Below are 14,424 nucleotides of genomic sequence, written 5' to 3' on the forward strand. Positions count from 1 at the left end.
CTGGGAGATATTGATTCCAAGGACCAAGAAAATCTCTAAGAACCAGGAGAATGAAAAAAACAAAACAAAACAAACAAACAAAAAACCCGCAGAGGACAGCCTGACATTGTTTGTCTCCTAAGTCTGGGTTCTCAGAAGTGAGCTAACGCTGGGCCATGGGCCCAGGAAATCTGGTTTGATCTGGATCTGAACATTCCCCTTTCTTCCCTCAAAGATATAGCTCCAAGCCGTGCATGGTGGTGCACGCCTTTATTTCTAGCACTTGGGAGGCAGAGGCAGGCGGATTTCTGAGTTTGAGACCAGCCTGGTCAACAAAGTGAATTCCAGGACAGCCAGGGCTACACAGAGAAACCCTGCCTCAAAAAAAAAAAAAAAAAAAAAAAAAAAAAAAAAAAAAAAAAAAGATATAGCTCCAAAACTGATCCATGCATCCACTTACAGCCATTGAAAAGGCGGCTCATGAAACTTGAAAGTAGCTTACGAGCCTGGGGAGCGATACACATGACTGGTGAGATGGCTCAGCAGTTAAGAGCACTTGCTGGTCTTCCTAAGAGCCCACACCTACCTATGTGGTGGATAACTACCATGACACTCCAGTCCCAGGGGATGTGATGCCCTCTTCTGGCCTCTGAGGGCACTGCATACACATGGTGCACAGGTATGCAGAGGAAATACCCATACACATAAAAATAGGAGAGAGAGAGAGAGAGAGAGAGAGAGAGAGAGAGAGAGAGAGAGAGAGAGAGAGAGAGAGAGACTTACAATTCCCATGAGGTTCTTCCTGAGGTTGTATAAGCAGTAAATGATTGCTGGAGAAAAGACCACCTTTGTGGGCTGATACCCACCCACAAGTTGTGCAGGACGCTGCCATAAAGCAGCTTTCCAGAGTTGTTACCAGGCTCGAGAGGACTTTTCAGTGGCTCTGCTGCCTATGTTGACCACACCCCTAGAAGTAATGTCTCATCTATGTTTTGCAAGTAACCCTGGCAAACTCATTGATTCACTATGCTGGACTGGGCTGGGCTGGGCTAGAATTATTTCTTTGGTTCATCTTTGTTTGCTGTGGTGGTTGAATAAGAATGGCCCTTATAGGCTCATATATTTGAATTGAAGTGGAACTCTTGACAAGATGAAGGATTAGGGGGTGTGGCATAGAACACTCAACTGCTCCACCACCATGTAGGCCTGCATGCTGCCTCACTCCCTGCCATGATGATAATAGACTAAGCCTTTGAAAAAATGTAATCAAGTCCATAATTAAATGCTTTCTTTTGTAAGAGTTGACTTGGTCATGGTGTCTCTTCACAGCAAAAAGACTGAGACACCCTCTGGGTCTGAGATGAATAGAAATGAACTCCCCAGGAAACGTCCTGCCACCTCAGCCAGTATGGAAACTCTACTCTCTGACCAGGCCACAGTGGACACAGTAGTTAAAGCAGCAGTGCCCATGGCCTATGGCAGCTGAGACAGATTTTTCTGTAGTAGGGCATTGGTATGGCTTGGTAGAAGAAGTGAACCCTTGGTTCTGCCTACCTGAAATACAGCTCCTACCACACGGAGTGAGAAGGCTAGGCTGACTCCATGACAGGCTTCAAACTAGAAGTTAAGAACATCTAAATCCCTGTTTCCAAGAATTGGGCAAGTCCAGGCCTCAGAAGCTGCCCAGCCACCTGGCCTGAGGCAAGGACAATGGATCAGCAGCAGTTTCCAGACTTCCTCAGAAACAGTTCCCAGACCACCCCATCAAGTTTCCAGCCCCCTACACGCTGGTAATAGAGTGGCCATAGAGATGGACCCGACAGATTAACATAGAGTTACCTACCCTGAAATTCCCTAGTGTGCTTTTTTGAGTGTCTATCTATCTTGGTAGTGGGAGACCCCAGAATGCCGACATCTGCAGAAAAAAAAACACTTTCTGCATTTACATACGATTTGAGTCCAGGGTACCATCCTTTGGTGAATCACTGACACAAAAAAGTGCCAGCATTCTCTTCCTGAAAGGGTGACATTGTAGCCCCAAATTGGGAGCACAGGAGAGAGAAAATACCTCCTCTCAAATTTATAATTTTCCATGTCCAGGGTAGAGCTGAGAGGGTCATGGTTCAGGTACCACAGGCTCATTCAGTGTTTACCAAGATGTAAGTTTTTCGTGGGCACATATTTCTCCACTGGTTGTCTACCGCATGACTTTAGTATAATTTCAGAGACTTGGAATAAATTTTTTAAAATGCTTATCTGGGCAGTAGAGTGCCTGACTATAATAATACTAGTAACTGAGATGCTGAGGCAGAAGGATCACAGGTTTTAGGTCCTCCTTGGCTACCTAGCAAGCATCTTTTAAAGGAGGGGATGCTGTGTTAGGGAGGTTAGACTGGGAGGTTAGACCGAGAAGTCTTTTTGTTTGAGACAGTATCTCACGGAGTACAGGCTGGTCTTAACCTTGGTATGGAGCCAAAAATGACCTTGAGTGCCTGATTTTCTTGCTTCTACTTCTCTAACACTGAGATTACAGATGAGTGGCAATACCTTCAAGCCCAATCCTTGCCTGTCTATACCATTCGTTACTTCTGATGAACATTTTTGGGGCATCCTTCTCCTTTGACTCCTGTATATACATCTTTTTATCACTTAAGGAAGATATCTCCTCCTCCTCCTTCTTAGATTTAAAACTCATATTACCTGGTGGTGGTGGCACGTGCCTTGAGTCCCAGTATTCGGGAGGCAGAGGCAGTCAGATAGATCTCTGTGAGTTTGAGGCCAGCCTGGTCCATAGAGCTAGTTCCAGGACAGCCAGGGCTCCACAAAGAAACTCTGTCTCAAAACCAAAATCATATTACTATTCAAATGTATGAAGTTATTAAGTCAACCCTCTTTAAGCATCTTTGGTCTCATTAACTCTCCAGATAATGCATGTTTGTGGGCATTTTCCTTTAGATAATTGGTGCTCATTTAATTCTGCTCATTTCTCTTCAAATATTTTCTCTCTTCAGCTTGATGGGTTTTGTTGCTGTTGCTGCTGCTGCTGTTCTGTTGTTGATTACTTTGCAAATGTCCAGTACTTTGCAATCTTTTCTTCTGCTTTTTCCAAACTGCTAATAGTCTTATCCAACATGTTTCCAATTATTTAGGTGTCTCTTTTTGTTTTTTTTCAACTTCAGATATTTTATTTTCTCAGTTGTGAGAATGTGTGTCAGTTCTAAAGTTTCCATTTTTTTACCCTTAAGAGTTTCTCTATTTTTTCTCTACAACTTCCACACCTTCATACAGTATATTAATCTGTCCCTGTGAAGTTTGATAGTCATCTTACATTCCATATATGCTGGTTCTCACCCACACTTGCTTTGTGGAGATCCCTTTATTTTCTGGCATTCGTTAGTTTTTCCTCTTTGTTCTGATCCACACCTTTCTACTTCTTTGCTCATCCCTGATCCTGGTTGTATGTGGGACGTTGCAGAGAGCAGAATTTATGCTCTCTTCCTCTGACAGGCATTTGGTTTTACACCACTGGAAGCTGAGCTTCTTGTGGATAACCCTTCTGTGGTGTAAGCTGTTTCCTAAGCCTTGTTAAGGTCGTCATGTTGAGTTTTGTCCTCAGTCCTACGCTACAGCTCACACTCTGGGAATGTGCACCGAGAAGCCGAGGCACGCTGCTCATGCCTTACAGACTGGATTCTAGAGATGTTTGTCCCGTTTCCCTGAGTCGGTAGTATTTTAACTTCAAACCCTATCTCCCCAGTGCCAAGCAGCTGCTGAGATCTCTGCTCATCATTCTGAACTCCAGCTGCTGTTTTCTGCTGTGATCTTTGGAATTTTGCCTTGTATGTTTCCACTTAAGGATTCTGCCAAGATTCTGTACATATATCTGGGCTCTCCCTCTCCACTGGACCAAACCTTCTGTTACTCCTTCTTTCAAGTTCCCTCTTTGACTAAGCCTGTTTCCTGCAGACGTGTGAACATGTAGGGAGGAAGTCAGTTAGGTGCGAGTATATCCCATCAGTTCATGCCTGATATTGAATCTGTTTTTAGCACTTTGCATATATGTGCTTTCTCATTATTAATGGGAAGTTTAGTCTGATGTGAACTACTGTGTAATTACTGGAAGCCTTTGTATATACTTAAACATAAGTGGTCATGATATATGTTCTATTTTATAATGATGGTTTTAATCAACAGTATATCTCATACATCATTTCACATTAATAGATATCAATTAAATTTGTGTCTTTCCCCTGGTTGATGGTGCTTGAAATATTTAACAATAAGGCTTCAGAGCAAAAATACATCATTAAGTAGAAATAAGAGTTATGAAATTGAACTCTTTCAATGTTCTTTGAAAGGGACTAAATTCATTTACTTTATAACAATTCACTCCTTTAGAAAGACTATACTACAGGAAACCAGTTATATTCGGATCTTCAGTACTATAGGTTCTCATAGCATGTATTTATCTGTTTCCAGTTTGCCCTAGAAGCAATGATGTAATGGGTTTTGTCCATTCATTTCAGTCTTCCCAAAAATATCATTGTGGAATCGAAGCAAACCCACATTTAAGATTTTAATTTTAATTAAATGCAGTCATCTGGTGTTATGCACAGGGAATTGGTTCTAGTGCCTTCCCTGCAGGTACCAGAATATGTGAATGCACAAGCTCCTTACAGGGATTGGATAGTATTTGCAAATAATGTACACACATGCTCCCTGGTATATTGTCACATCAAGATCACTGTTAGTAACCAATGCAATGTGAGCGTTATGTCGACAGCTATTTTACTATTGTGTGTTGGGGATAATGATAGGGATTACATCTGTCCTGAACAATCCCCAATACTTTCTTGGTTATTTGAGTTCTTTAATGTGCAATCCATAGTTATGGGCTGTCTATAACCACCAGTTGCTCTTCATTGAAGGCTATACAGTGATATATTCCTCAATAGTATATGAAATTGCCCATTTTTAGAAATGTTTTAACTGTACATATTATTACTCTCTTAAATCTTTACCATTAAACAGAAATGTGGATTATCATAACTTCTCTTGTCCTTCTCAATTTTGATAATGAGCAACCGTAGACTGCAGCTGAATTCTGTGCAGGCATAATGGCCACTCCTTATGAACTCAACATATAGGCACATTGATGACTTAAGGAGTGTCCCCCTTGAATCTGATGATACCTAACCTATTTTGTCCTGCTTCAAAACTAAAGACACAAAGATGAGAGTGACTGAGGTGTCTTACTGTCAGCCTTTCCCATGGTCTGGCTCTGTGCCCCACAAAACCCAGACACTGTCCCAAACCTACCTTGGGTTTTAGGAACAGACTTTTGAAGACAGATCAGCTGGTGATGAGATTACCCACAAGCAGAAACAAACACTTCGAGAAAAACAAGTGGTCCCTTATTATACAATGAGGGCTTCTTCCAACCACCTTGCAGAAGCAAGCCTGAGACAATGATTAACCATATCACACCCTGACCAACAGTGCTTGATTAGGCACCTCTCTTTCCCACTGCCCTAATTCTTCCTCTGTTTGAACCTAAAATTCACGTCAGTACTCTGGATAAACTGAGGGGTCAATGATTGAACTTCCTCTCTGCCCTTCAGCTGCCATACTGAACCCAGTCTGTGAGGACTTGGGGAACTGAGGATTTTATCATAAAACACCAGTAACAGCAGCAGATGAATAAAGCAACCAACCGAGCCAGCAAGATGGAAGTCAGACCAAGATGAGAGATCCAGCCTGTGACCCCCTCACTGAGAGAAACTCTCCTTAATGTGTTCTCATAGCTTGCTTCCTTATAAAGATTCATTTATTTTTATTTTACATGTCTGGGTGTTTCACCTACATGTATGTATATATGCCACATGTATGCAGTACCCTAGAGACCAGAAGATGACAATTGGATCTCCTGAACCTGGAGCTAGAGATGGTTTCTGATGCTGTGTGGGTGCTGGCAATTGAACCCAGGTCCTCTGGAAGAGCAGCCAGTGCTCTTAACCACTGAGCCATCTCTCCTCTCTAGCCTACATAGTTTGCTTCTTATCATTTACTATAGTTATGAATTTAAAGAAGATTAAAAGCTCTACGAGGGTAGGGCCTGTTTTGTTTGTTTGTTTAGTTGTTTGTTCTCCAGCTATGGTAGCCTCCGTCTAAGTATACCTATTGTGGTGCACTGGTGACACTAGGAAAACCTGTTTGCTAAATAACTAAGTGAGCCAGCCAAGAGCAAGGAGGTCTGCGGTAACAGGTGAAGTATTTTTCAAAGCCGATTCAAGAGTTAAAAAGAAGAACCACTGGGGGTGGGTATGAGATGCTTAGAGTTCAGAACCTGCTTCTACACAATGTGACTGGAGGGCACTGGCATATGTCACCCCCAACATGCCTCTATGGTGTAAGGGATATTTTGAACTGGCTATTGGTACAGGAGAAGCTGATGACAGGATGGAAGAAAGTCTTTTATAGGAGGAATCTCCATCTCAGAAGGACATCTCCCTTTGCAAAGGTGTCTCCTCTCTGCGCCTAGAGGAATGGCCGACTCTACGCAACTAGAAACGCAGCCCAACAGGGAAGGCATGAAGCGGAAGCGCACAGAAAAAAGTTAATCATGTTTGCTGAGCGTTTCCTGAGTATCCTGCCAGGATTCCACAGAGCCTTACCCCTCACCCCACTCTCTGTTCTAGGAACGGATGGAATTTCAGCCTGAACCTACTCTTTCTTACTCTCTGTTTCCTATTACCCAGGTGCTCATGCTGTTAAACATTGGTCTCCTGATCTCCTGTTGGTCTCTTTTGTTATAAGGAACCATCCTGACTGAGAACGATGAAAGGGTGGGGAGACTGCAAACCATTCCATTCATCTTTTCTCCCCCCACCATGCTGACAGTCTGGACATGGGATTCCCTTCTATGTTCTTCCAAGTCTCCCTTTTGCCTAGAAATCCCACCCATGCATGTTAGTGCCTGATGTGCTCACTGTAAGTTTACAGCTGTAAACCCCAGGTCTCTCACTGTGAGAAGGCTCATTCTACTGACTCCTGAGGAAGCTGGGGACTTGAGAAACAGCTTGACAGGAGAGAAAGGAGCTTTTACCGGCAGCAAGCCAGCAAGCTGAAGCTGATAGATTCCTTCCTGTCCAGGACAAACCATCCTCCCTAACAACTGTAAGTGAGGAACTTGTATATCAAATTCAACACAGCACTCTTTAGCTACAGATGGCTAGGTAAATGCCGGAGCAATATTGACTCGTACAGTGGTCCACTTCTTTGATGCTCATTCTGGCGTTATCTGAAAAAAAAATCACTGATATTCTGGGTTCTGTGCAGGAAAGTTGCTGATGGAAAGACTTGATGACCTGCTGGGTTTTTCTGTTCCTTGTTCCTGGTAGAGATGACTCTGGCATTTAACATCATAAGCATTTCTTTGGAATTTACAATGTCAGGAAAAAGAGGGGGGAAACAAAGAGGCCAGTCTGCATGCAACCACTTGCAAAGGGCAGCTTGACCTGTCCGGTGGCTTGGGAAACACTCAGGCCCTACAGCATCAGGAGCGGGCATCCCCATTGGATAGTTGTTTATGGAGCTGGGAAGAGAATTGTCTGGCTTTTACTTGGGAACCCAAACTTTCTAGCCAACAGCAACCTTAGATAATCTTTGCTGGAGTTAACAAATCCACATGACAGGCCATGTCCCAATCCTGTTGGTGGCTACATCAGATTAGCTGTGTGGAAAGCAGAGAGTGGTGGCAGGAGGTAAAGGGCAGGAGGAGTATTTCTCCAAGAGTAGAGGACGCTAATGACATTTCACCTTGGGAATAACTTCGACTTGGGCTCCACGGGCACAGAAGAGGGGATCTGGGGTAGAGACTGAGAGCGAGAAGGGTTCCTTACAGATTGCCACAAGGAGCTCGTGTTGTGTGTGGCTGGCAAAAGCCAGAATACTCTGGCTCACACATCATGACCAAGAAGCAAGCTGGGGAGGAAAGGGTTTACTCAGCTTACACTTCCACATTACTGTTCATCACCAAGGAAGTCAGGACTGGAACTCAAGCAGGTCAGGAAGCAGGAGCTGATGCAGAGGCCATGGAGGGATGTTACTCACTGGCTTGCTTCCCCTGGCTTGCTCAGCTTGCTTTCTTATGGAACCCAAGACTACCAGCCCAGGGATGACACCACCCACCATGGGCCCTCCCCACTTGATCACTAATTGAGAAAATGCCTTACAGCTGTATTTCATGGAGGCATTTCCTTGAGGGAGGCTCCTTTCTCTGTGATAACTCCAGCTTGTGTCAAGTTGATACACAAAACCAGCCAATACATAACCCTTAGTGATTAATACACCTATGTGGCAAATTCAGTAGGAATCTGACCCCAAGTCAAGGAGACAGGCACAGAATAAAGGTAGAGCTGCCACGCCTTATACTACATTTAGTTGCCCATAAAGTGAAGCTGCTTTTTATCTGCTACAGTTTTCTTGCTATGAAAGGACATCCATGCTTGCTTAGAATCATTTCCAAAGGCCTGGTGTCTACCAGGAGTTCCATGATGATTCTTTCCCCTGCACCCTGCCCCTCCATTACTCACTGTACAGAAGTGATTTGTTCCTGCAGGATGAGTCAGGAGAGACAGAGCAGGAATTTAGCTAATTGGATAAATTATTCTGCATTCTGCATTCTGGGAAAGCTTTTTTTTTTTTTTTTTTTTTTTTTCTATGTTGAGAACTGAACTGGGAGGACTACCTTACATGTGTTCGTTCATGGTTTCATGCCTTCATGGAGACTTTCATAATCATGACTGTATGTATGGTAGACTCTGAATTAGGTGAGATGGGATCTTGACACGATGCCAAGTAAGCCTAATTTCTTTGTGCTAGACCTTGGAACCAGCAAAGAGATAGTTGGCCTGGGTCATGGCTGTTGTTTTTGCCAAGGGATAGGCATTTCTCTATAAAGCAGAGAGTGTTTCTGGGTTTTCAAATATTCCCTTTGATTGCATCATGCTCACACTGAGGAGTCCCCATGGTGTTTGCTGAGACATTTGTGGTTCAGAAGAGAAAGCTTATATACGGCTAACGTCCCCGTCAAAACCTAAAGGATATGGTATCATAAGATGTTCCCAGAAAAGAAGCAAGTGGACACCAGCATGGGTAGTGTTTTAGATACTGAATATTATCAAAGTGTACTGGTCTGGATCCACGGCAGTGGCTATAGATTGGCTGAGAATTGTTCTTCATAGATTCGTGTATTGTAGCACTTGGTCCTCAGCTGGGGCACTGGTGGGGAAGTCATGGAACCTTTGTACATGGCCCTCCTGCAGACAATAAGTCACCAAGGACTGCTCTTGAGGGGTCTACTTTTGGTTCCATTTCTGCTCCTTGATCAGCCATGCTCTGAATAGGTGTTGCTCCAGGCTCTGCTGCCACAGATGGCCACCAGCATGTATGTCCCTCCATGATGGGCTGTGTCCCCTGAAACTGTGAACTAACATAAATTTTTCTTCTCTTAGATTACATTGTCAAGTTGCACTGGTTAGAAAAGGCAATCAATATGGTGGCTAACATTATAGTGTCACTGTTGCTTTGGGCAGATCATCTCTTTATCATGTACAGTTATCTGTAGTATACCAGATATCCGTAGATTCTGCCACCCCTAGCCCCCCAATGTGATGCATGGTGACAACTCCCACTGCAAAAAGAAGAGTCTCTAAATGTTTCCAAATGCCATGTAGTAGAATGTGTGTGTGTGTCTGTGTCTGTGTGTGTATCTATGTGTGCATATGTGTGTGTTTGTCTCTCTGTATGTGTTTATCTGTGAGTTTATCTGTGTGTATGTGCATCTGTGTGTGTGTGTTTCTGTGTGTGTGTGTTTCTGTGTGTGTGTATGTATCTCTGTGTGTGTGGTATTATTCATAGTTAGGATGAATTGCTGAAATGGAGGCTTTAATTGACACTGCACTAGAAAGACAAACAGAAGATGAAAGTCAAGGTCAATTATGTCAGGGCTCAGTAGAGGAGGCTCCGGGTGAGCAAATGAGAATGCAAATAGGAAGACAGTAGCAAGAATGGGAGCAGACAGAAACTGCCTGGGGAGCAGACAGATTTCCTGATACAGTTCCTTTTAGGGGAAAAACCTAGTTCCTGCCTGCTTGAGTATGGGTGCCACCTGGCATCTGGTGATAAGTGGAGGGAGTGCCCACTGGCCACCAAAGCACATGCAGCACATGCTATGGCTTAGGTTAAACTCGCAAAAAGCCAAGGAGAAAACTTGCAAGGATATTGGAGTCATAGGAGTGAAAAATATGACAGATGTATCCATCATTAAAGGACGAAAGGAAGATTCAGAAAACCATATGTCTCTCTGCAAGTGTTCTGTAATGTGAAGTGTTACACTGGTGAAGATGGATTGGGGGGAAAGAGAATAAATTACTCTTGTTTAAATATCACTTGAGATACTATCCGTGACCTTTAAAGAGTCTTGGCTATTTTTGAAACCCGTGAGCTACTAGTTTTCCCATTGCACTCCAAGGTTGACTATTCTTGACCTCAGTATGTCTGTGAAACAAGTATTTCCAAAGATACTCATAGGTGGTGTCATAGCAAGACGCTGATGTCAGATAAGTGTGGGAAGTAGTCCCCTCTTCCACCTTGGGTAGCAAGTGCATACTGGCACCTGAAGGTCTTGAGATTTCTCCTCTCACATTTTTAATCTAAAAGGTGTGATTCAAACTCTGCCTGGTTTTAAAACAAGCCTTACCACCAGCAGCACCCCCCCAACACATACACACACACACACACATGCATACACGCATGCACGCACGCAGGGGAAGAGAAATTCAGCTCCATATAAATGCTCCTGGTGTCTTCTCAAGAGCATCTTCAAGGATCTGATCTACCCTTGTCTGGGTGTGGGGGAAATCCTCTGGGTGTAGGGGGATCCTCTGGGTGTAGGGGAATCCTCTGGGTATGTGGCATCCTCTGGGTGTAGGGGACACATAGTCTCTAAACAGCTCCACTCCTTTCACCTCCATGTGGGAGCTACACTGCTCTATTCTATGGTTTTTTTTTTTTAATTTTATGTTCTTTTTTTATTGGGTATTTATTTCGTTTACATTTGTTTTCTAAATGTTTTGTAGAAAAATATTGCTTGATGAGTTTCCCAGTAAGTGAGCCAACGGCTAGCTAGCCTCAGCCTCCAGGGTGCTAGGACCACAGGCATAAGTCAGTCCACCCGCATGCTTCCTTCTCATGAGGCTCTCTCTGATACATTGAATAGTTCTCCTTCCTCTGGCTCTAGCAGTTTCTTGGTTATGTTTTTTTTCTCGGCCATGGGGAGCTCCTCCAGGGAAGAAACTTGGCCCTGTTGCATCGAGTACCTAAGCTCAGTGCCCAGGTTCCTGCCTGGTGCCCTGGAGGTGCTTAGTAAGTGGATGAATATATGTGGGATGGATTCTGGAAGTTAGACGAGAAGCTTTCACCATCGACCCAAGCTGAAAACCATCCCATGGCTTTCTAGAATGGTAGGAAGAGTTGTCTCATGAAGGCCATTTGTTTTTCTTTTCCCAAATTAAATACAGAGACAAGTGTCCTTTACGGAACAGGGCTCCTAAAATATGATTCTTGATTTGTCTCATACACAAATCTTACAAAGCTGATTTTTTTTTTCTTTCAAGTTTATTTCAGGCTCTTGTTTAGAATTAATACAATGAAATATCTAAAGAAGGCTTAGCTTTATAAAGAAAGAGGTTTGTTTAGATTACAGTTTTGGAGATGGAAAGGCCAAGATTGGATGGCTCCATTGATTTGTCCCTGGCAGAGTTGAGCCTAACGGCAGGGAAGCTTGCTACTAGGAAAGATGTATTGCCAAACAGGAAAACAGAACTCGATACAAAGATGCATTCAGGGGTCACTCTTAATCCTGTAACAACCCACCCTCTGAAAAGCCCAGGATTTCACTAGAAGGTTCTTAATTTCTTTTCATGAAGAGCTTTTAAAGACCTAAAGACTTGCACCAGACCTGACTCTTAAAGATCTCACTTCCCACATCACCATACCAACCATGCTACTAACAAATGAATCCATAGGAACAAATGATATCCACATCATATCAGCCTGTAAAAGTTTAAAAACAAACAACTGTGGGGGATGTGGAAGTCAACCTTGTGAAGGGAAAAGTGGGATGGAGAGCAAAGCACCACAGCTCCTGTGACTCCTCGAAGAATCCAGATCTGCTGTACAAGGCATTAGATCTAAGATGGCTCTAGAACACCAGCAAGATAGTCATAGGAACCAAGGTCAGGGTGGTGACTGCTTCCCGCATCTTCTCAGAAGTCCTAACAGGTGATGGGGCTTTTATGGGGGCATGGTGACGGTGATGGCATGGCATGATATGATTGGCTCAAACACTGCATATAAGCTTATCATTGGGCAATAAACTCAGATCAGCACCCCAGTGCTGCGCTCCAGAGTCTGAGCCCTGGGCTCCATCATGTGACTTTTTCGCCTCTCAACCACCATCCTTGGTCCTGTTCCCACAAACAAAAAACAGCAAAACAACAACAACAAAACTTACTTTTACCACTGTTCACTTTATCCAAGCCCTGTGCTCTCTAAGAACAGTAACAATTATAAAGTGAAAGGTGATGGGTTAAGATTAGCTAAATTCGGGCTGGAGAGATGGCTCAGCAGTTAAGAGCACTGACTGTTCTTCCGGAGGTCCTGAGTTCAATTCCCAACAACTACATGGTGGCTCACAGCCATCGGTAGTGGGATCTGATGCCCTCTTCTGGTGTGTCTGAAGACAGCTACAATGTATTCCAATTAAATAAATAAATAAATAAATAAATCTTTTTTTTTTAAAAGAAAGAAAAACAAAACAAAATCAAAGTTAAATTGTCCACACTTAACAAGTATCCTGGCCACTTCCCGAAGCAAAGGCCAGTATCACAAAATGAACAAAAACAGGGCCTGACAATGTTGAACCTAACATCCTCTGCCCTGGGAAAGCAGGGATGCCTAAGTAATATGTCATCCTTTTTAGTTGTAGGGAAGGCCAGTCTCTGTGTACTCTAAAACTAACCTCATCCTTCTTCCCGACTCCCATGAAATCCATGAGTGATGGATGTCTTTACTTATCTTCCTCCAAAACTCCAAAGACTCTATTCCTCCCCAACGATGTTCTTACCCTGAGCCTGAGCAAGATCTTATCCTGACTGACCGGCATGGTACGGTTTGTTATTCACACTTTCAGAAAGGGCGTGTTGGGGTTTATTTATAGCCATTAATACAAGATGTCCCCTGGGAAGCAGGAGATGACAATATTGAGTGACAGACGATGTCTTGATGACAGAAAACAGACAGTCAAAGGGTCCACTCCCTCATCAGAAAGCCAGCATGGAGCTTAGCTTCCTGAGCAGAAAAATAACTGCTCCCAGAAGCTAAGAGAAACGAGATTCAAGCAGATGATTGCACAAAAAGATATTGTTAGGAACAATTTCCCAGTGTATGAAGTAAATGGGACTCTGTTTTCTCTGATTCCCCCCAAGAAACCAACCATTCTTAGAGTGCTAAGCATAAAACACTCATTTCTTCCTTGCTGAGGAGTTCTGGTTCTAAAGAGACAAGGCGAAGGCAGGAAGTCCCTTGGAGGCTGAGACTGTCATACATTTCACAGCTGTAAACTCTTCTTTGCCAAGAGGTGGGTCCAGAGGACTGTCAGCCTAAGAGTGCCCCTCCCCAAAAGAAAAGATCTGTGGTCAGTTACATAAAAATCTGGATTCAGATAAATGATTCTATCTTTACCTCAACACCTTCACAGTGATTTATACCCTTGTGTAATCCAATACAAACAGCTCCACCCTACTGAACTCAAGGCTTCCCAATATTATTTAAAACAATAAAAAAAATATTCTTGGTGGAATAGTTTGGTGCAGGAAGACCAGGGTTCACATGAGTAGTTCTTGGGAAGAATGAATTGGATTCAGAAGTACTGAAAATTCCTTCAAAATTATATGTCAACATGTCTGTGTAGAACATTATACGTACATGTCTGCATCTGGGCACATCAGAGTGTGCAAGTGCTCAATGTGTTTTTCTGAAGAAAGTCTCTATCATTTTCTAATATTTGTAAAGGAAGAAATCTGTGCCCTTCAATGGAGAAGAATCACTTCCTACGGTAGATGTTCTGGGCCTTCATAGACATCCCCTACGCAGATGCCTCATCCTTGGTCAAAGTGTGTTCCAGAGGAGCGAGGTCATTGCCATCTATTTCCAGCTTAGCCATGAGGAGGCATCCAGCTTCATCCGCGGTCAGCACTGAGCTAAGTCACCTCAAAGTCATTGGCACTGGCAAGGTGTTCACAACACCAATTTGTCTCCTAGAAACAGGGACGGTTAAGTGTCACCAAGAGCAAGAAGAATAATTATTTCATGACATCCAGC

The sequence above is a fragment of the Mus caroli genome, unplaced genomic scaffold, assembly GCF_978045245.1.
Source record: "Mus caroli unplaced genomic scaffold, Mus_caroli_1 scaffold_9, whole genome shotgun sequence".
NCBI classification, from domain to species: domain Eukaryota; kingdom Metazoa; phylum Chordata; class Mammalia; order Rodentia; family Muridae; genus Mus; species Mus caroli.